The sequence below is a fragment of the Larus michahellis genome, chromosome 7, assembly GCF_964199755.1.
Source record: "Larus michahellis chromosome 7, bLarMic1.1, whole genome shotgun sequence".
NCBI lineage: Eukaryota > Metazoa > Chordata > Aves > Charadriiformes > Laridae > Larus > Larus michahellis.
In genome coordinates, this window is record NC_133902.1 from 53,543,614 (window position 1) to 53,563,766 (window position 20,153).

The 20,153-nt window shown below is 43.4% G+C and overlaps 1 protein-coding gene across 6 annotated transcripts in view; it reads left to right on the top strand.

The window, feature by feature from the left end:
* Positions 1-754: 754 nt before the first annotated feature.
* THSD7B (thrombospondin type 1 domain containing 7B) overlaps positions 755-20,153 on the top strand; it is a 330,826-nt gene continuing 311,427 nt past the window's right edge. For 3 of the 6 annotated variants that reach the window (XR_012588260.1, XM_074594198.1, XM_074594195.1), the window contains exon 1: positions 784-877. The gene's annotated coding sequence lies outside the window, so the exon portion shown is untranslated. Of the gene's footprint in view, positions 878-1,725; positions 1,772-3,558; positions 3,619-20,153 lie in introns of those variants that run through there. The other 3 variants (XM_074594199.1, XM_074594197.1, XM_074594200.1) reach the window with 3 other exon arrangements.

Genomic DNA, 20,153 nt, shown 5'->3' on the forward strand with positions numbered 1-20,153 from the left:
GGAAACATTGAAGGTCAGGTTGGACGGGGCTCTGAGCAACCTGATGTGGTTGAAGATGTCCCTGCTCATTGCAGTGGGGATGGACTAGACGACCTTTAAAGGTCCCTTCCATCCGAAACTATTCTATTATCCTATGCAAACATCAGACCTAGAGTTTTCAACAGTAGGGCTCTCCAGACGGTAACTGCTTCATAGTTTCAGGGCCCTGAGTGTTTTAAGCGCTTGCAGAGGTGCCTGCCCGGCCCCATCCCTGTACGCATTCTATGCTTTACGAAAAATGCAGAACGGTGAATTTGGTGTGGGCTAAATATACAATTAAAACTCCGTATTCACTCATTTTGTCAAGAGCTACTGCGTATTTAACAAGATACGCGGAAAACGCGGTCTGCGTTTGCGTTAAAAGCTTAAGAAATAACTTTCCACGGGTTTTTAAACCTCCACGGGGTTTGCAGCTGCCGGTGGCCAAAAGCCCAGGAGCCGGCGGTGCGGAGGGGAAACCGGAGCCACCCTCAGCGGGGCGGGAGCAGCCGGTACTGGGGAGGGGGGAACCGGCCACCCCCCTCCCTCCCTCCCTCCCCGCCGCTCCCGGCAGAGGGCGCAGGCGGCGCCGGTTCCCCCGCCGGCCGCGCCGGGATGGATGGGCGGGCGGCTGCCGCCGAGCCTCCATCTTCGCTCCGCCCTGCTGCGTGGGTGAGTGTGTGCCCCCCCGCCAGCCCTCCATCCCTCCTCCCCTCCCGGGGGAGCGGACGGCGCCGCCCCCCTGCCTTCCTTTCCGCCCCCCAGCCCGGGCTCGCCCGCGGCACCGGCACCGCAGAGCTGCCGCCCCGCCGCCGCCAACCGCGCCGGGCTCCATGTCGCGCCCCGGGTTTGCCAGGAGGTGCGGCCGCCCCGCTGCCGGGGGAGCGGGTGGGTCCGGGGAGGGGGTGAAGGAAGAGGGTGGACGGACCCACGGGAGAAGTTGCGGTGGTTTTTTGGGAAGCGCTCCGGCTGGAATTGCTGTGCGGGGGAGCCCGGCCCCGGCTCCGGCTCAGTCCCCGCTGGCGGGAGGTGCGGGGTTTGGGCTGGGGGCGCCGCCGCCTCCCCGGCACAGGTGAAGTTTGGGCGGAGAGGAGGGACTCGGGCAGCGCAGAGCGGTGTCACCGCCGGGCGCGGGGGCTGCGGTCCTCTCCCGGCCGCCGGAGAGCTTCTAAAAGTAGCACGGGCTCTGCTGGGGAGCCGCCGCTTCTCGGGCTTGTGCCTTTTGTCGGGCTGAAAAAGCTTACTTTTTCACCCAGTCACAGTCCTGAAATGTGTTTGGCTTGGCTTGGCTTTTTCCCTCCATTGATTCTTCAGTCGGTGATTTTAAGTAAGGCACTCTCACACGCTTCTTCCTTCTTTACCATTCATTACTTTCGACGTTTATTCTCAATTTGTCATGCTTGTCCTTTTATTTATTTCGTGTATTGTTATTTATTCAAGGTCAAACCGTATAGAGTTTGGACTTTATTTGCGTGAAGATATGAATGAGGACTCAGTGTAGACGTGTTCCTTCCCTCCTCCTCCCTCCCTCCCACTCCTGTGCCTGCCTGAGCGTTTCTGGAGAAGACTTTTAAAAGAATAGATGAGGGTCATAAAAGTACTTGCTGACCGCTGCCTCCAGCTCTTTTGTATAATTGAAATATATTGTTTAATTCCTCTAATGAAAACGAAAAAGCAGCTTAAGGAATTGATTTTCCCGAGAATGTAATTTTTGAAAGAAGCCGTGCAGGGGCTGTCATTACCGTGCGCGCGGGTGAGTGAGATAATGTACCTGTTAGAACTCGCTATCACTGAAAGTACGTGAGAGGGGACGTGGTGACCGGGAGCGCTGCTGTTTCTTGTGCCTTGTGTCACGCAGGTTCCTTGTGTGGGTGTTTGACTCATGTCAAGATCTTCAAACTTTAAGGAAACTCATTAAAAGAAAGTGGCGAACTCTTTAGGTTCTGGAGGGTTTTTAGTGGCGTTTAAGTAATGTCACGTCAAAGATGAAAGAGATGGCGTTAAAGTAACGTGCTTGAGGAGGTGATACTTCTCAAAGAAGAAGACAGGTGGGGGTACTGCGGGGGTTGTGATGTGTGTGCGTCGCTGCGCTTTGGCTTGGTTGGTTTGTGGGGATGTGACCTCAGAACGCAGAACATAACGGCTTTGCGGGAGTAGGCTCTTCGTGTTAAGTGCTGAATTTTCCTAAGGATGGAAGCAGAGAGATTCTGTACCTTATACCTTTGCCGAGTCGGTTTTAGAGCATTGTGGAAGTTACTGCTTTAACTGATGCGAACGTTAGCAAGAGGAGCGTGATCCAGCTGTCTGTAAGTCATGGCAGTTTTGCTACTTTCTTTGGTGGGACGGGATAAAGTTTCATTGTTGATTATTACAAAAAGTATTTAGACACTTCTCAGCAAAGCCTTTTCTGCAAAATCTGGGAAGAACAGGAGGTTGTACATTCTGGCTTTTTTATCTTGGTGGGAAGCTGTGTCTACTTGTCTTCATACATGAAAGCAGAGGCTTTTTTTCTGATTATAGGGTTTAAAAGCATTTTCTGAATCAGAAATAAACAGTGCTCATTAGTAAGCTTCTCTTCTGCTTTGCCACGATGGTGTTTCAGAGATCCCATTTCACTCTGGTAATGGGAGACCAGAAGAGCTATTGAGCTCCATCTGTATGCATTAGGGTAGGTGGTTGATTTGTACCCTGGGGCCATATTATCTGCTATTTCATTACTTCTGGATCAGTAACGGTATTCAGGAAAACTGTATTTGTAGCGGCTGCTTTCTAGGGACGTCTCTTCACTAGAAAGCCTTCACCGATAAGGATCGCACTGACGCCTGTTTGCTGACACACAGTTCTGGTAGGAGGCACTTCGGCTGCTGCTTTTACCTGCCTTTGATGGCACAAAAGTTCTGGGGTTTGCGAGTAAGAAGTGGGGATTCCCACGGCTCTCCTTGCACTTCAATGTAATTAATTTTTTTCATTTTTTTCTCCCTAACCGGCCTTCAGTCTCTTACGTCTTGCCCTCAGGCAGATGAACAGAACTCCCGTGCCTGTTTTAGACACTTGCTCCGGTCGTATTTGGGCACGGCAGCAGCTCTCCCAGCGGCTGGTAGGAGAGGAGAGCACGTGAGGAGCCTGAGCTGGAGCGAGTGAAACATGCCAGATGCTGCAGATAGCTCGTGCCAAGCTCGCTGCTGAAGAACAGCGATGCTGGAATGGTTTTTGGGGCGTGGAAAACCCAGGTGGTGGTTGCACTTTGGAAGCTTTTGATTTCCCCGTTGCTGTTGGTAGGTGGGCAGGGGGGTCGTGTGGTGGAAGATGCGGTGTGAATGGTCCTATCCGGGTGTCCAAGGCAACTAAATTCGTCTGGCTGCGCAGGCTGTAAGCAAAGAGTGGGATAAGAAAATACAAAAAAAATATTAATTAAATAATCCCTGAGTTGACAGTGCTGCGCCGACAACGTGAATGCCCGTGTCTGTTCTGCTTCCCTGCCCTGCGATGCTGCTTGCACTCCCGTACCTTAACCGAGAGGGATTATGAAAGCTGAGCCACGGGGAAGCTGTCGCAGATTAAAGAGGTGGTGGAAATGCCTCCAGGCTGTTGTTCAGGGAGGTGAGTTCTCCATTCCCCGTTAGAGGTGTATGCTGTGCTTTAATGGTGTGTGCTGTGCTGGGGCTTGATGCTAGCAATGGGCTGGATGGGGGGGGAAAAGGAAATCTGTCTGCTGCTTGATGCAAAGGTTCTGGGAACTTCTTGGGGCGTTTTGTAGGTGAGGGAAACTGTCCTGCTGGATTGCCTTGAAGCGTATTCAAAAAGTATGTGTCTAGGCTGTCAGTTGTTAGGAACTTTCTTCAATCTCAGGGGTTTTATGTTTCAGTATGGTGAGACAAAAACATTGATTTCACGAAATGTTGGTGCGTTGTTCTTTATTAACACAATAGAAAATGCAAATTTATGTTGTCCCGGACGCAGTTCACAGGCTCCTGTGTTAGCAGCGTTGCTGGGACTGCTTAGGGTTGAGAGCTTGTGTGGTTTGCCTGTAAACCAGAGAAGTTAAGGAGCTATGGATGGGCTGTCTTGCCTTATTATAATTGAGTTTCATGATAAGACGGAATCAGACTTCCTGGACGAAAATCTGTGCTGTCGTGGCGAGTTGCTTGGTGTGTTCTGGGTCCTCCCACACCATGAGATTTTGCCCACGCGTCGCTCCAGCTCTTTGCCTGAGCTTTGAAAATCTTAAGTTATTACTGAGAGAGCATTCCAGATATTGGTAAAGCTGCCTGTCCTCTTGTTTGCCCCGGGATCAGGTGAAGTAAGGTAAAAGGGAGGGTGTGCTGTGAAGTGGAGGTGTGATTGCCAGGTGAGGCCGGGGTGGTGCTCATGGATGCTGAGCCCTGCAGTGCTCGTCCTGGAAGCCATGCATCCCACCGCATCCAAAGCTGCTTCCAGGATGTTGATGAATTGGGTGCTGTGGTAGGGGAAACGGGTAAAGCACCACAGGTAAAATAAAGTACTGTTTATTTGGAAAAAAAAATAAAATCTCCCAGTGATTTGTGCTAGAGGATAAAAAACGTTGTGTGGGTCATTTAAAACCAGCAAGTCTGCGAGGAAGGCAGGTTTCCCTGCCTGCTCTTAGTCTGCAGAGGTCCAGTCTCTGAGTCACTGACGAACTGTCCTGCCCTACTTCTGTGTCTAAGCACAAGTGCTTGTTTTTAACATGAGAACCGAAAAAATACTGTGCTTTGGACTAGCAAGCTTACCATAAACATGCTGGTAATGCTATTTCTGCTTTGAATACCTCCTTATTGAGTTATCTTTAGGCATTCCTTTGTACTTCTGCTGTATTTAGCTTAAACCCTTGAATATTAAGAACATGCTGCACCACTTTTGTTGGGAATGCTTTTAGTTGCGCTTCCTTTCTATTATGATTTTTATTTGTTAAGCTTTTATTCTGACTGAAACAATCTTCTAATTGTTTTAGAAAAGCTTTTTGGTTGCTTCTCTCTCTTTCCTCTTGAGTCTCATCCAGCTAATGCTCATATTTTGGGTTTGAAAATCAGCTAGCTACTTTAAAAGGAGGTTGGGATTTTTTTCCACCTGCACTCACACAGGAGGCAGCTATTTTGAGAAAGTGTATGAAATGACAAGGACCACCGACAAAGCAAGGGAAAAACTGTCTTAATGATGTAGTAACTTCTACCTGCCTAAGCTGTCTTCGTTTTATGCAGTGGATTGTGCCTCCCTGTACTTGCCTGCCTGTTGCAGCACCGTCCCCTTTGCTTAGGGTTGGCAACTGGCCGTCTGTGGGGCTGCAGGGCAGCGCCACAACGTGTGTGTGCGTGATGGAGGATATCCATACGCGTGCTGGGTAGGCGCTAGTGGAGACGGGATAACATGTGAGATAATCTGCTATTCCTGCAGCGGCTCCGGTGGCCCTGGCTGATGCCAAGTGCCTGTTGGTGAAGGCAGAGGATGCAAACCCAGTTGTGGTGCAGTAAAGTATGAAAAGTATTTTAGCTGAGGTGATTTGACCTGAAAGGGTAGTATGAACGAGGAGAGAGGGGAAAATAAATGCTTTTATAAAATAAACAAACATTCAAAACCACTTAAAAACTGTTAGAAAGTGGAGTAATAGTCACCCTCCTGACTCAGTTGCTGAAATAGAAAATGTAAGTATTTCTGCAGAAAAAGGATATTCTGTTAGTGAATACTGGGTACATTTGAAAGGTTGGAGATGGTCTAAAATTAATGTGGCAAACTTCTGGTCCCAGCCTTGCTCAGAGTGAGGGGGGACTCCTTGTCTGTCTTCAGGTTGCCAGGAATGGGCAGAAGGATGCTATGTGCCATTTAGCTCTTTCAGACTGGTGTGGCCTTCCAAAAGAAAGATCAAATGAAACCATCTCTTCAGTTGTTAGGTATAACTGTGGCTGTTTCTGATCCATCTCCCACAATAGTTTCTAATTCCTATTGGCATTGTTTCAGCACATGGCGAGAGCAGTGTGGGCTTCTGTCTGCTGGGTTTTCAACAGGAGATTGTGGAGAGTGGAACTCGCCAGAGCAGAGATATAGAAATATATATATTAAAAAGAGTTCGTGGGTTTTTTTTCTATACATGTATAACAGGAGAGTGATATTCTGTCTCTACATAGAAGTTTTTTCTTTGCTTGGGCACCTATTCTCACTGAACTGCTGGGTTTTCATTGCAAAACTGCAGTAGAGAGCAGAGCAGTGAGGCTGAGGGTGCTGCCCCGTGGGAGTAACGACTCCTGGGCATTAATGAAGGCCTTCAGAGATACTTAAAAAACCTGTAGGCTGCAAATATTTAAGATTCTGTAATTAATTTCAGACAGCTCTAGTAAACAGGATATACAGCTTTAGTAGCGGCCAGAGCAGCGGAGTTTGTGATTGCAGCTGTCTCTAGCAGTGATGTAAAGTTTATGTAGCATCAGTTTTTAGTGTGTGCTGTTCATTCATGAAGGAGAAAACTTGGATGGTGGGAGGCTTGACAGATACAGCAAACTTTCTTTTCCAAACCCATCCCAACAGGAACACAGTAGGATTTCTTCTTGCGGTGGGGTTTGGTTTTTTCTTTTTTTTTTTAGTAGTATTGTTTCGCTATTTAAATATTCATCTGTGTTCCATCCGTGAAATGTTTTAGAATAGTCAGGAAAATAACCTGTCTGGTGTGGGAATATGTGTTGAATTGTATTACAGTTGTTAATAAAACAGATAATACGCCCACAGCAAAAGCCATAATGGATGGAAGAGGGACCTGAAGATGTAGCACAATAAAGGTGAGCGCAATTCAGCCGTTAATGAATGGGATTAAAACTCGTGTTTATGAGCGAGGGAGGCTTTCCACTGGGATGGAGTCTGTTTTGTGGCTGGCTTTTTGTCTCTAGTGGGTTGAAACAGAGCTCTCTTCCAGAGCCTTTCTGAAGCTCGGCACGGGTGATTTGTATTCTCCCGGAGAGTAATTTGTCGGGAGATGAACAGCAATATGCTCTGTGTTTGCTGGAACAGCAAAGACAAGTCCAGTTAAAGACTTATTTTGGGGGGTAAAGTAATTTTTAAACTTTCCATCAAAAATAAATACCTGTGGTTGGCCTAGATTTTTTCCATCTCAAGTACTTTAGTGGCAAATTCAGGTGCTGCTGAAAATAGAGCGGCCCAGAGCTTCCAGCTGGGGAGGACACAACTTGGTCTATGGAGAGCGTATTGCTGGTGAAAGGTCACCCTTTCCGAAGAAGTAAAGTGATTTGGGAACTTGCAGAATTTTGTCTAAACATTGCTGGAATTCATGATAGTATTTTTAAGTAAAAATCTGATCCAAAATGGAAATTGAAACAAGATAGGCAAAAGGTTAAATTGCCCCCAAATGAAGCGGTCATTTTTCTGGAATAAAACTTGGCTGCCTGTAAATGAAAGCTTTGGTGTTGCTTTCTAGCAGAAGCAAAAATAAAATAAGCGTTCAGTTCTTTTTCTTTTGAGAAGGGAGGTGTGGGGGGTGTTTGTGTGTTTGTTTGTTTGTTTGGGATTTTTTAATATTTTTTTCCATTTAACAGAAAAGCCCACTGATCCTCAGGTTGAACTCTGAGAGCATTGAGGGTTGCTGTCTTCCTCTTACTTCTGCTTTGGTGTTGAGCTGGGATGATTCTCTCTTCTCCTCCAGTATCAGGTCTAAATTAGGTACTAAAGATGTACATTTGATAGAGTAGCACCCAAATAAGTTATTTTCTGAGGCTTTTGTTAACACTTCTTGATTCTAGAGATGCTCTGGTTTGGTTTTTGTATCTCTGGAGCTTGAGACTGGAATTTGATAAGGGAGGGTTTCTCCGCAGAGCTTGCAATACCTTACTCTTTTGTCTTGTTTTGCTAAACACAGAGAGATGTGAAATGAGTCTGAGATGTTTGGTCAGCGTAGTGAAATGACCAAGAAAAACATGACTGGGGCAATGTGTTGCGCTGAAACTAACCTGGTGGAAAAACGAGCAAACATAGAGAAGCTTTACAAGTTGTCAGGGAGCGGTGAGATAATTGTGTGGTTCATAGGAAGGAAAACAGTAGAAAATGTTTAAAATAATACAAAATTGCTCGTACTAAGAAGTCTGCAAAGATGACGGAAATTTGTTATTGGGATGGGGGAAAGGGGATGTGTTAGTGACAGCCAGGAGATGGTGGCAATTTGGAATGGAGATGTGGTCTGATGGGAAGGAGTTTTGGTGGGTGCAAATGAGACAGAGAAGCGGCAAACAAGCCAGCTGGTGTCGAGAAACAGATTCGGACTGGAAATGTGTTCAGAAAGCAAATGGGTTGAAGCCTCTGAGTGACAAGGAGGGAAGAAAAGACGTGAAAAAGAGGCATGATGCAGCTTCGATTTCAGTGAGCTGCAACAAAAAGAGGATGTTTTGTGTCACTCTGACCATAATGGAAAAAGGAATTAGAAAGGAGAGGAGAAACTTTAATGAACAAACAAGATGGAGACACAGAAATGATGGAGGCATGTCAAGATTTGTTTTTTTTTCCCTTAAATTAAAAAAACCACCCTACTCCCATCCTTCCAAAAGCTAAGCCACCTCTCCGCCCTTCATTTTATATATTTAGCTACATCAATGTTGATGTATCACGTCAAATTCGTTTGATATGTGTGCTTATATCATGTTTAATTTTGGCAGGAAGTATAACACTAATTACATTTACTGTCAAGTTGTTTGCCTCTTCCCTGTGCAGCGCTAGCTGAGCCCGGCTCGCGCTCTGTTTGAATAGGTACAACTTTTTCCCTGCCTATTTGGAAGAGCCTTGGCCGTGGAATACCCTTTCTCTGGGTCTAGAGAAGTATTAGCTTGTCAGTCTTCCAGATGAGCTGAAACGACTTTCATACCAGGAAAGGTTTAATGCAGAAAGGTATCAATGGGCTAGAATTACCAGGTTTGATTTTTTTTTTTTTTTTTTTTTTTTTTTTTTTTGAGAGAGAGAGAGGCTGGGAGGGGAAGGATATACTAGGGGTTTCTTTTTTAGGGGTGTGTGCAAGGTATTTGGCACCCTGTAAAAGACTGCATACATTAATTATACTTCGAAAAGAAAATGCAAGATGCCTTCGTGGGGCAGTTCTGAAAATGACGTGCTTTATTGGTTTTGTAGATATCAGCCTCCATGTTTGGTGGTTTTTAAAATACAAATTAGATTAAGACAACAAATAATAAGTGTATTATTTTCATTCTGGGATGCTCTTTATGGAATATTTCTGAAAGGCAACATGGAAGCTGAGTAAATATAGAGGGGCAGGAAGGCTGAGTGGGGAGTCGTGTTAGCAGGAATAAAGAAAATGGAATTTAGCATTGTGGCTTCACTGAAAATAATCCTGGCAAAAGTCATCCTCCTGCAGAGGATGATGAGGGGGAATGCAGTGTGGGATGCTAAACTTTATGCAGCTATGAAAGCATCTTCAAAATGATCTACCAAAATACTTCTGGAAGGCAGAACATCTAAACTGAAGTGATTTAGAAGGGCAGGCAGGATTTGGGAAGCGTCTGATCCTGTAGAGGAGCACGTTTGGAGACAAAAACTTTGGGAATTACTTTTCCAAAACTGACTTCAGTTTGTGGTTAGGATTAATGCATGTCTGCTGTTAGGAAGACACAAATAGTTACTATTTTCTGCTAAACTTGAAAAGAAAAATCTGAGTAACACTACTGGGACTGAGAGCTAAAGGTCAGAAACTTTGAATAGCAGCATTAATTGCTCCCTTTAAAGGATATAAAGGATCAGAGTCTTTAAGGGCTTGCCTAAGGAGGAGAGCAGTATTAATGCCAGTAAACGATGACACAGTGAGACTCAAAAAGGAGAGCGGGGGCAGGTTTTTTCCTTGTTACTCCAAAATCAGATCAACGTACAAGTGACTTGGGTGTTCACTGTTTGAAGTATCGCAGCATTGCTTCAGTCGTGTGCTGTCTTTAATACTTTCTGTTCCATTGCCACTGTTGTGCAGGATCAAGCTTCAAGAAATGTAAACAGCAGGATTAGATGATGTGGTGTGTCACCAGATTGCCTTGGGCCATCCTGCAGACAGATCTGTTATTCTGCTTTTTAAAAATGTTGCTGAATCTCTGCTAGATCGTTATTGCAGCCTTTCGGTAAATGATGCCACACTTTTTTTTTTTTTTTTTTCATCCTTGTCGTCTCCAGGTTTGCATCTTTGTGTTTGCAAGTGATGCTCTATTCTCTTAGTTAATGTTTTAATATTACTGACTCCTATTGAAAAGATACAGTGGCTTAGAATATGTGAGTTATCCTATGGATGCTGCTACTGTGTTGCTGAGCTCTTATCCTTAGTTCAGGCTATATTGGAAAAATGTAAATATTGAGAGAATCAGTGATACATGATAGAACTTGCCACTGAAGTGCATTATGTTGTTTCATTGTGGTAATAATTTTTAAGAAACTGGGATTTCCGCAGCTGCCTGTAAGATTCTGTATAATGATAATGAAGCTATTTGTCCTTTCCTTCTCTCACTGACATGTTCAAGAAGATTACTTGCATGCTTATTCAAGCAAGTGAGGGGTTTGGAAATCAGAAGTTTCCCAGTGTCGCAGAAACAAATAAAAATCTCTGTTATATATATAATTATGTTTGCAAAAGTACCCTCATTGTAAAGGCACTTGAAGCGATAAAATGTGTTGGGCTTTCCTCACTCCTGAGATGTTTTGGCTGCTGTTTGCCTCCCTTGCAGTGTCCTTTAGAAAAATTCCTCTTGTCTCTAGGGAATGAGGAGAGTTGTGAGGGAAGCATCATAATTTGCAAGCAGAAATGGTTTTTTTTTAAATATTTAAATTGGTTTAACTTCATAGCCACAGGTGGTAGGGGTTTTTTTCTCCTCTTGATTTCAGATATGCTTGTTGATGATCTGTGGAAAATGATTTAGATTGGTCTTTTTCAGTTAAAAATTAAAAAAAGTACTTGTCTGTCGACTGCTTTTTAGGCTAAGTTACCAGGATCTTGCCTTCACTGGGATAGTTTTTAGAGTTTGTAAGCAAATCCTGTTGGACTATGTAATGATGTGTTTGGATTAAGTTTCCTCCCTATTGCACATTCTACAGCAAAATGTGTTTTCTGTTAGTCTGGTGGATAGCTGTATAAGATAGATTTTGTTTGCCTTTGGAACAGCAGAAGTCTCCTCGGCAATTCTGTTAAATTCCAGATATTTCAAGGGAGGGGAGCGCACCTCCTCCCCTTGCCCTGCCCAAGCGGCTCCCCCTTAGGCTGGGCTCAGGTGAAAGGGGTGGGAAGCTGATGGACATAGCTCAGAAAGTTTCGATGCTGATAGTCTTGGATGGTGTGTGGTGAGTAAAACATACAAAGGAAGGTTAAAAACTCGTTTCCAAAGAAAAATACTTCAGACTCAAGCTATGTATCCTTAGACTACATCAGTGATTTTAATTTTTGCCTTTTTATCTCTTAGGAGTTTCATGAGTTCTGTAAGGATCATGTGGGCTTGCTTGTTGGATCAAATAAGAATGAAGAAGGGAAACACTTAAGCTTGAACTCAACTTTAAATACTTGAGGTATTTCATTACAGTATGCGTATTTAAAAATTTTTAGCTGATGTTTGGCAGAGTCAGGACTTACGTGCTCAGGATGGACAGTGAAGACCCCATTTGGCAGGTGTTCAAGATTGAATTTTTATACTAACAATATCTGCAATTACACATTATAGAAAATATTTGCATTTTCCATGAATTCAAATCCCCAAGAATAAATAGTTGCAGGCTGAAATATTGGCAGCCTGGCAGTGTATTTAAGCTTGCTCCGTAGATTGCTGTTACACTTGTTTGCTCTCTGAGGATGTTGCTAGCAGAGCTAAAAAACCTCTGAGCTGATCTTTATCAAGCTTTTAAAAGGAGCAAAGTATGAGTGTCAAATTCTCTCTGAAATCCGAATAACTCTTTTTTTTGATGTTAAACTACCTAAAACTTTTCAAAAATAATACTAGATTTTTTCGCTGTTTTTTTAGGTGTTAGTTTTGTCAAGATACTTTTGCAGTGTAATGCTCTTGGTGGCAGAGCTTTTTGTATTCTCCTCAACGGATAAATGATTAATGGTCTCAACACTGCCTTCTGGATCACCTTGTAAGAGGTCTCCTTCATCAATCTGGCAAGGGGATTGTATGGCAGTTTGCACCCTAATTACAGTCCCCAGCTGGGGATGTGCTGCTTAACAGATTACTTGTAGCAGAAGTACAGTCGGCGCACATAGAGATGACCATGGAGTTGTTTGACACTGGGGTGCAAAAATTAGATTTCCTTTCTAGAAAAAAAATCCACTTCATAGAAGCAATGCAACAGATAAAAATGTTTAGCTGGAATTAACTCTGTAACTTAAAGGTTTAATAATAACAGCAGTTCTGTGTTTCCCTGTTTTCATCTTTTCCTTACCTTCTCTTGCAGCCTTATAGACAAGGGCAGTATTGCAAGCCAGAAATTTTATTACCAATAGAAACATTAAGGTATTCCACAGGGCAAAACAAAAGTGATTCAAAAGGTGCTTTTACAGATAATAAGTTTTAGCATTGAACAGTTTACCCAGAAGACAACAGATTATTTCTAGTGGTCTGTCGTTATTGTTGGCCTCTTTTCTGGCTCATTTGTGGTGTAATGCTGCTACTCAATTAAGATGTATTTCGGTAAAAACTATGAACGACAACTGCCCTGCTTCCACCAAGCATATTGCTAAGGGTATACGTATGTGCCTATTGCTCAGTCTGACAAATATGAGCGTGTTGCTGAGAAACAGCTTATTTAAGGACTAAGGCACGGATGAAAGCTTGCACAGCATCCAGTCAAACACAAGAGCAAAGTGCCTGTTTTGGTATTTGACAATGAGAAGATTTTGTGCTTTGGAAGGATGCAATTGCCAAATTGCTTTGCATGTATGTATCAGTGTTGTAGTAGTCAATATTGACAAATCAGACAACATTATGAATATCTTGGAAATCTGGAAAAAAAATCTGTGGGTTTTTTTTTTAATGAAAAGCTTTTATTTTCATGACTTTTTTTTTTTTAATTATTAAAAAATCTGAGGATTGTCTGGGCACTGATAACTTCCTGCTGGGTGACACATACTTGAAGGATCAAGGCAGTGAAAAGAGGTACCAGTAGACTGAGGCTAGAGGTGGGAAACTTGTACTAGTTTTGCTTATATCCTGAAGAACTAGAATTGTAGGGATTAGTGTTTGTGTTTAGGACACGGTAGAAACCTCCAGTCGCGCCGTGGCTGCTGTGAAGGTGTGGGTGTGTCTGTCTGACTTCATCTAACTTGAAAGAGGAATGAAAAAAAAGTCTTACAACTCAGTGAAGTAGTAGTCAAATACATCTGGCCTGTGTTTGAGTGCTATGGAATGGCAGCAAGTCTTGTGAGTCTTCTCTCCGTCTGTGAGCTCGACTGTCTCGGTGTATGAGTGGGAGCTGATGGGCATGTGTAAAGCAGGAATTTACCGCTGTTCTGTCCTGGGCTTGGAAGAAAATCTGCTCTGATGTTTTTACTCCTAGAGATTGTCAGATAATGGTTTGTTACCATGCATTTACTCTTTCTGGGTTTCCTTCCCCATGAGAAATGGAGGAGTGGAGCCTAGGGTTGTTATATTATCTGGAAATCACATGCTGTATGGTGAAAACACTTCTGAGAGATAGTTTGAAAGGTCCTGGTTTCTTTGACTCAGATTTATGATCAGTTGAAACTTGTGGTGTTCCCGTGTTCTGGTTCCCGTTTGCTTCCTTGGCTCCTGTCAGAAGCGAGCAGTCCTTCCATGTCTTGTCTTCTGAGCTGAAAACTAAAGGCTGGAGGCTCAACTTCTCTTTATTGTCTTGTTAAAAAGCAGATGCAGTGTTTCCTTCATGTCTGTCTTTCAGACCTGATAGCAGCATGGTTTGCTGTTCTTGTGAGCGTTCATCACTCTTCTGTTTGCAGAAGCAATTGGAAGCAAATGACCCGGGTTGTTGTTATTACTCATATTTTGTTTTTGTTCTTTTCCCCAGTTCTGCGGCTTCAGCTCCTGATGTGTGTGAGCTGTGTCGACACGTTATGAAGCAACACGTCTCTGTCTGTAGTCGTGCATATTAATTGCCAAGCGAGGCACTGCCTCTCGCTGATCTTGGTGTTCCTTTGGCGGTTCTCTCAGGTTTTGTTCCAGAACAAATGCATCGTAGGTACTCGAGAGGAAAACATTTTCTCCTGAATTGCTTCAGCAAATGGAAACCCTTTTTCACTCTGGCTGAAGACTTTGTCTTGGCTGCAAGCCTGAGAGATTTAAACATTTGCTGTTCCTTTTATTGTTCAAACCTGCTCCTTTAAGTGAGCAAGCAGTCTGTCAAGTTATTAGAAATCATTACTTTGCCACAGAGTTATTGAATGGATGTGAAAACAGGTGTTAGTCAGATTTTACCTTCTGGACTGAATGTTTTTGATGTTTTGGGAACTTTTATCTACAGTCAGCCATTGTGCTTTGTATAGGAGAAGGCTTGATTTAGATTATCTGAGCAATCAGGGAGCAGAGATGCAGTTCTGTGATTCATAATTGAAATTTAGCCTTTAGATTAACTTCATTAGTATGCTGTTGAACAAGGACAGGGTCTTAATAAATGAAAAAATCCTTCTGGGCTTAAGCACTGAGTGCCACAATAGGTCTTTGCAGTTCATGATGAATTTTTTATTTTTGCTGTGACAGCATTATTTTTTATTTGACCATGCTCTTTTTGTCTTTATTCGTCAAAATTGTAGAAATATTACAGAGAGAAATAGAGAAAGGTTTTATCTACTGTGAGGTGAAACCCAGAATTCTTCTAGTAAAGCCATGTTTATGAGCCATTCTGAGATCAAGAAAAGGAACTTCAGAAAGTAGACTTCAGTTTCCTTTCTAACTGATAATTTAGATTAATGAGTGAAACCTTACTTGTATTCTTAAAATACTTGAAACTTTTTGGGGAAATAGAAACTACACAATCTCCAGTCATTAGACAGTAGGCTTGTAAATGTTTATAAAAATTGTACCTGTTTATCCTACTGAGATGAAAAATACCCATTTTTAGCTTCCAGATTTTGACTACTTTGTAAATTCTTGATCTTGATTATCGTTGCTTTTTTTTTTTTGCCTTTTTTTTTTTTCTCCATATCTGGATTTGCTTTAGGTCATGGTTCAGCAAAGTGCTCAACAGCACTTGAGGACATGTTTTGAAGTCACTTGGACTTCGGGTAGCTTACTAAAGCTGACTTGCGTTGCCAGAGAGATGTGTTACTGTAATGCATTATGTCATGTAACGCGTTATATCAGTGCATTTCGAATCTACATCCTTTATTGGATGCGGAGGAAAACATAGTGACAAAGGATGAGGAAAAGGCTGAGGTACTTAATGTCTTCTTTCCCTCAGTCTTTAATAGTAAGACCAGTTTTTCTTGGGGTACCCGGCCCCCTGAGCTGGAAGATGGGGATGGAGAGCAGAAGGAAGCCCCCATAACCCAAGGTTAGCAACCTGCTCCAGCACTTAGACACACAGAGGTCTATGGGGCCAGATGGGATCCACCCGAGGGTACTGAGGGAGCTGGCAGAAGTGCTCACTGAGCCACTTTTCGTCACTTACCACTAAACAGGGAGGTCCCAGTTAACTGGCGTCTAGCAAATGTGACACTCGTCCCCAAGAAGAGCCGGAAGAATGATCTGGGGAACTACAGGCCTATCAGCCTGACCTCAGTGCCTGGGAAGGTTATGGAGCAGATCATCCTGAGTGCCATCACATGGCATGTGCAGGACAACCAGGCGATCAATCCCAGTCAGCATGGGTTCATGAAAGGCAGGTCCTGTTTGACAAACCTGATCTCCTTCTGTGACAAGGTGACCCACTTGGCGAATGAGGGAAAGGCTGGGGGTGTCGTTTACCTGGACTTTAGTGAAGCTTTTGGCGTGATTTCCTACAGCATCCTCCTGGAGAAACTGGCTGCCCATGGCTTGGATGGGTGTACGCTTCACTGGGTAAAAAACTGTCTGGAGGGCCAGGCCCAGAGAGTGGTGGTGAATGGAGTTCAATCCAGATGGCAGCCGGTCACGAGTGGTGTTCCCCAAGGCTCGGCCTTGGGGCCTGTTCTCTTTGATATCTTTATCAACGATCTGGATGAGGGGATCGAGTGCACCCTCAGTAGGTTTGCAGAGGACACCAAGTTGGGTGGGAGTGCTGACCTGCTTGAGGGTAGGAAGGCGTTGCAGAGGCATCAGGACAGGCTGGATCCATGGGCTGAGACCAACGGTGTGAGGTTCAACAAGGTCAAGTGCTGGGTCCTGCACGTGGGTCACAACAACCCCATGGAGCGCTACAGGCTTGGGGAGGAGCGGCTGGATGCCTGCCCAGCAGAAAAGGACCTGGGGCTGTGGGTTGATAGTCGGCTGAATATGATCCAGCAGTGTGCCCAGGTGGCCAAGGCTACCAGCATCCTGGCCCGTGACAGGAACAGTGTGGTGAGTAGGACTAGGGCAGTGATCGTCCCCCTGTACTTAGCACTGGTGAGGCCCCACCTTGAGTGCTGTGTCCAGTTTTGGGCTCCTCAGTACAAAATAGACACTGAGATGCTGGAGCAGGTCCAGAGAAGGGCAACGGAGCTGGTGAGGGGTCTGGAGAACAAGCCTTATGAGGAGCGGCTGAGGGAGCTGGGGGTGTTCAGCCTGGAGAAGAGGAGGCTGAGGGGAGACCTTATCACCCTCTACAACTACCTGAAAGGAGGGGGTAGTGTGGTGGGGCTCGGTCTCTTCTCCCAAGTAACAGGTGATAGGACAGAGGAAGTGGCCTCAAGCTGTGCCAGGGGAGGTTTAGGATGGATATTAGGAAAAATTTCTTCACCAAAAGGGTTATCAAGCATTGGCACAGGCTGCCCAGGGAAGTGGTGGGGTCACCATCCCTGGAGGTATTTAAAAGATGTGTAGATGTGGTGCTCAGAGTCATTGTTCAGCAGTGGACGCTACAGTGCCAGCTTAACGGTGATCTTAAAGGTCTTTTCCAACCTAAACAACTCTATGATTCTCTGTATATCTCGCAATAGCCCGGGTGCCATCAGTGTAAAAGGGAGTATTCAGACTTCTCCAGGTGGAATTTTCTTGCATGAAATAAAGGTTAATGTAGTTGAACTTAGAATGACTGGGCTGTAACTGTGAGGAAGTTATTGGTTTTGTTTGTTAGTATGTTATTGTATTTGTATACAATGTTTTGTATGCTTTGCATGGTTTTATGGAAGATTTGGATAGATTCTCATTTGTTAGTCATAGAGCAGTACTAAGAAAGTAAGTTCAAGAAAAAATTCCAGTTACCAGAATGGAAAAGAAGATATTAAGGTTTTTTGGTTCCTTCCCATCCTCACAGTTACTCTTGATCTCCCTAAAACCTGTATCAGAATATTTTGAGTTGTCTGTACACGTGCTCCTCAGCGGAGAGTTGTACACTTGATGTAATCCTCTGTGCTTTGAGGTGGCATGGCATCTGCTTCTGCAAGAATGGATTACAAATGTAGCTTTTTTTCTGCATGCAGCCTTGAGGGAAGCACGGATTGCTGAACAACAGAGCAGGTTGGTGTTGAGTGCTTGAAAGGTTGGGAGCCGAGTTTGAACTCCTTACGTGGAGCCTGTGCGGCTCCTTGAAGAAGTTTAGCTCTGGGGGGCTTTGTGGCTTACTGCAGCTGAGAGTCTGGGGTAAACGCAGTAGTGACGTTGGAAAGTTTGGAAAAGAAAAATGAAGAGAAAATCATGTTGTAACATGAGTGGTGTGTTAGGGTCTTTGAGTATCTGTGAAAAGCATAGATTGTGATTTCCTGACATATCTGAATGGGATATACGTTATACTTTTCCATAGAGTTTGGAGTGGGAGGGGATACTTAAAAAATGCTGGAAGTTGTGACAGAAAAATTAGCTTGTAATATGGAGTTTAATAATTCCCGTTGTTTCCTCCTATGGAAGACCAGTCCTAACCAGCAGAAGTAGTGTACATCCCCAAATGTCTTAATTATCCCATAAAACTACTGTTAGAAAATCTTGACATAAGATAGACTAAGGGGAGGGGGGACACTTGAAAACTTCGCCATTGCTAGTTTCTAGCTTATTGCAACTGCTTCGTAGAAGAAGTTAAATATTTGACCTCTAGAAGGATCCAGGCACAAAAATATAAAATAAAAGTAATTTCTAACTCTCTTTTTTTTCCTTTTTTTTTTTTTTCTGGAAGACAAAATTTTGACTATTTGCTATGCCTTTGAGCAGTGCTCAGAGTATAAGATACTGTATTTAGTTTTAAAAAAGGAAGCCTAATCTCTAAGAGCTTGCATTTTTCTCAGAGAAAACCATGTGTAGAGAAAGAAGACAGAGAAAAAGAAGTAAATTAGACAACTATGGAGTTCAGATAACATTTAACTGTAGTCCAGTAGTACAAAGTTTGAATGATGAACTACTCAAAGACCAGAAGATAAACTTGATCTCCCCGTAATCATTAACATTACACTCGATAGATACCATGAGAGCAAGCACAGTTTGTGAAGATACTTGTATAAGGGACCGTGATGGCTTTGGTTCACTTAATAAAGTGGGGTTTCCAGAGGGAAAAATGGTATGAGAGAAGTAAAAAAAAAAAAAAATAAAAAAATCTAAAGAGGTGTGTGTGGGGGGGGAAAGTCATGTTTGCTTTTCAGGGAACCACTGTTGATGCTTATTTCAGCAAGGTGCTGGAAATATGTGATAAATTCCTTGGGGATGCTCAAGGAATGTGCTCTCCAATATTTTTTGTATAATAGAGAACCTACCTGTTACCAGAGTGTTTCTGTTCATCCCAACCCTTAGGTTGGGAGCAGTCTCCCGGCATTGGCAGCTCCAGCTGGGGAGTGTGTTCAGCCCTTGCATCCCCTGGAAAACTTGTGGCTGAGCTCAGGTACTACTTAACTGCCAGGTCACGGCTGCCCTTGCTCAATATGTTTAAACAGTCATTTGTCTGCAAAATTCAATAGTAAAATCACAGATGGAGAAATGAGCCGAAGCCTTCAGTTACTTGTACATTTACAAAGGTTAAACCGGAAAAGTTTGTTTGTGTGATGTGGTGGTGGTCAAATGTTCCCTCTTCTGGTGTTCTTGATGGAACACAGTGCTAATGGAGAGTTTTCCTGAGTATGCTGGCGTTTATGGCCGGTCTCTCATCTGAAGTCTAACATAAGGTACAGACAAATTTAACCTTTTAACCACAATAGAGTTTATTTTTCTTATGCAGGGGTTAGTGTGACCAGTCACCTTAATTAAAATGGACAATACTTTATTTCTTTGGACATCTGAAAGTATATAATTTCTGTATTTAATTGACTACTTAGTTACTCCTTCCTCAATGAAGGGTAGGACCTGTCTCCTCCATCTCTTTGGTGACTTGTTGACTAACTCTGTGTAAGGTGTCTCCTCTGCTGAATCTTGTATCATGCTGTCTAGTAACTAGGATACTAGATACTAATACATAAAATACGTGTTGCTCGTTATTGGTCCTTGATTGAGACCATGACATAATGACAGTTGCCTGATGTGGTGTGACTGATCCTGTCCGTATAACCTCTAAGAACATTGTAATACATAGATATCCTTATTCTAATGAAAAATGCTGTTAATAAGCTTTAGTTTCTCTAAGACAGATGTGTATGAAATACAACCACAAGGGAAAACCTTTCACTGAACTAGCAGCTTCTCCTGTATGTTCTTGGTCTCTGCGCTTTTTTCCCCCTTGTTGCCTCTTTTCATGAACGCAGCCAGAAGAGGAAATGCAAAATGGGAAAATGTTGAAACCCACCAAAGACAGTGTGATATTTCTTGTTGATTTAAATGGAAATGCAAAAGCTGGTGGTCTTGTATTTAACTTTAAATAAATTTCCCACCGTATGGAAGCACTGTCCAGAAATAAACTATTTCAGATTCCTTTCTGTTCTCTAGGAACATAACAAGATGAAGTCTGAAAATCACTATAACGGGAAAGAATTTAAGCAAATATGAAAAAGTTTGAGTAGAGTTTGCTTTCAACTTTTAATATTATTATTTTTCTATTCCAGATTTTGATATTTTTTTTCTTGATTAATTCACAGAATCACAGCTGGAGCTTTTAAA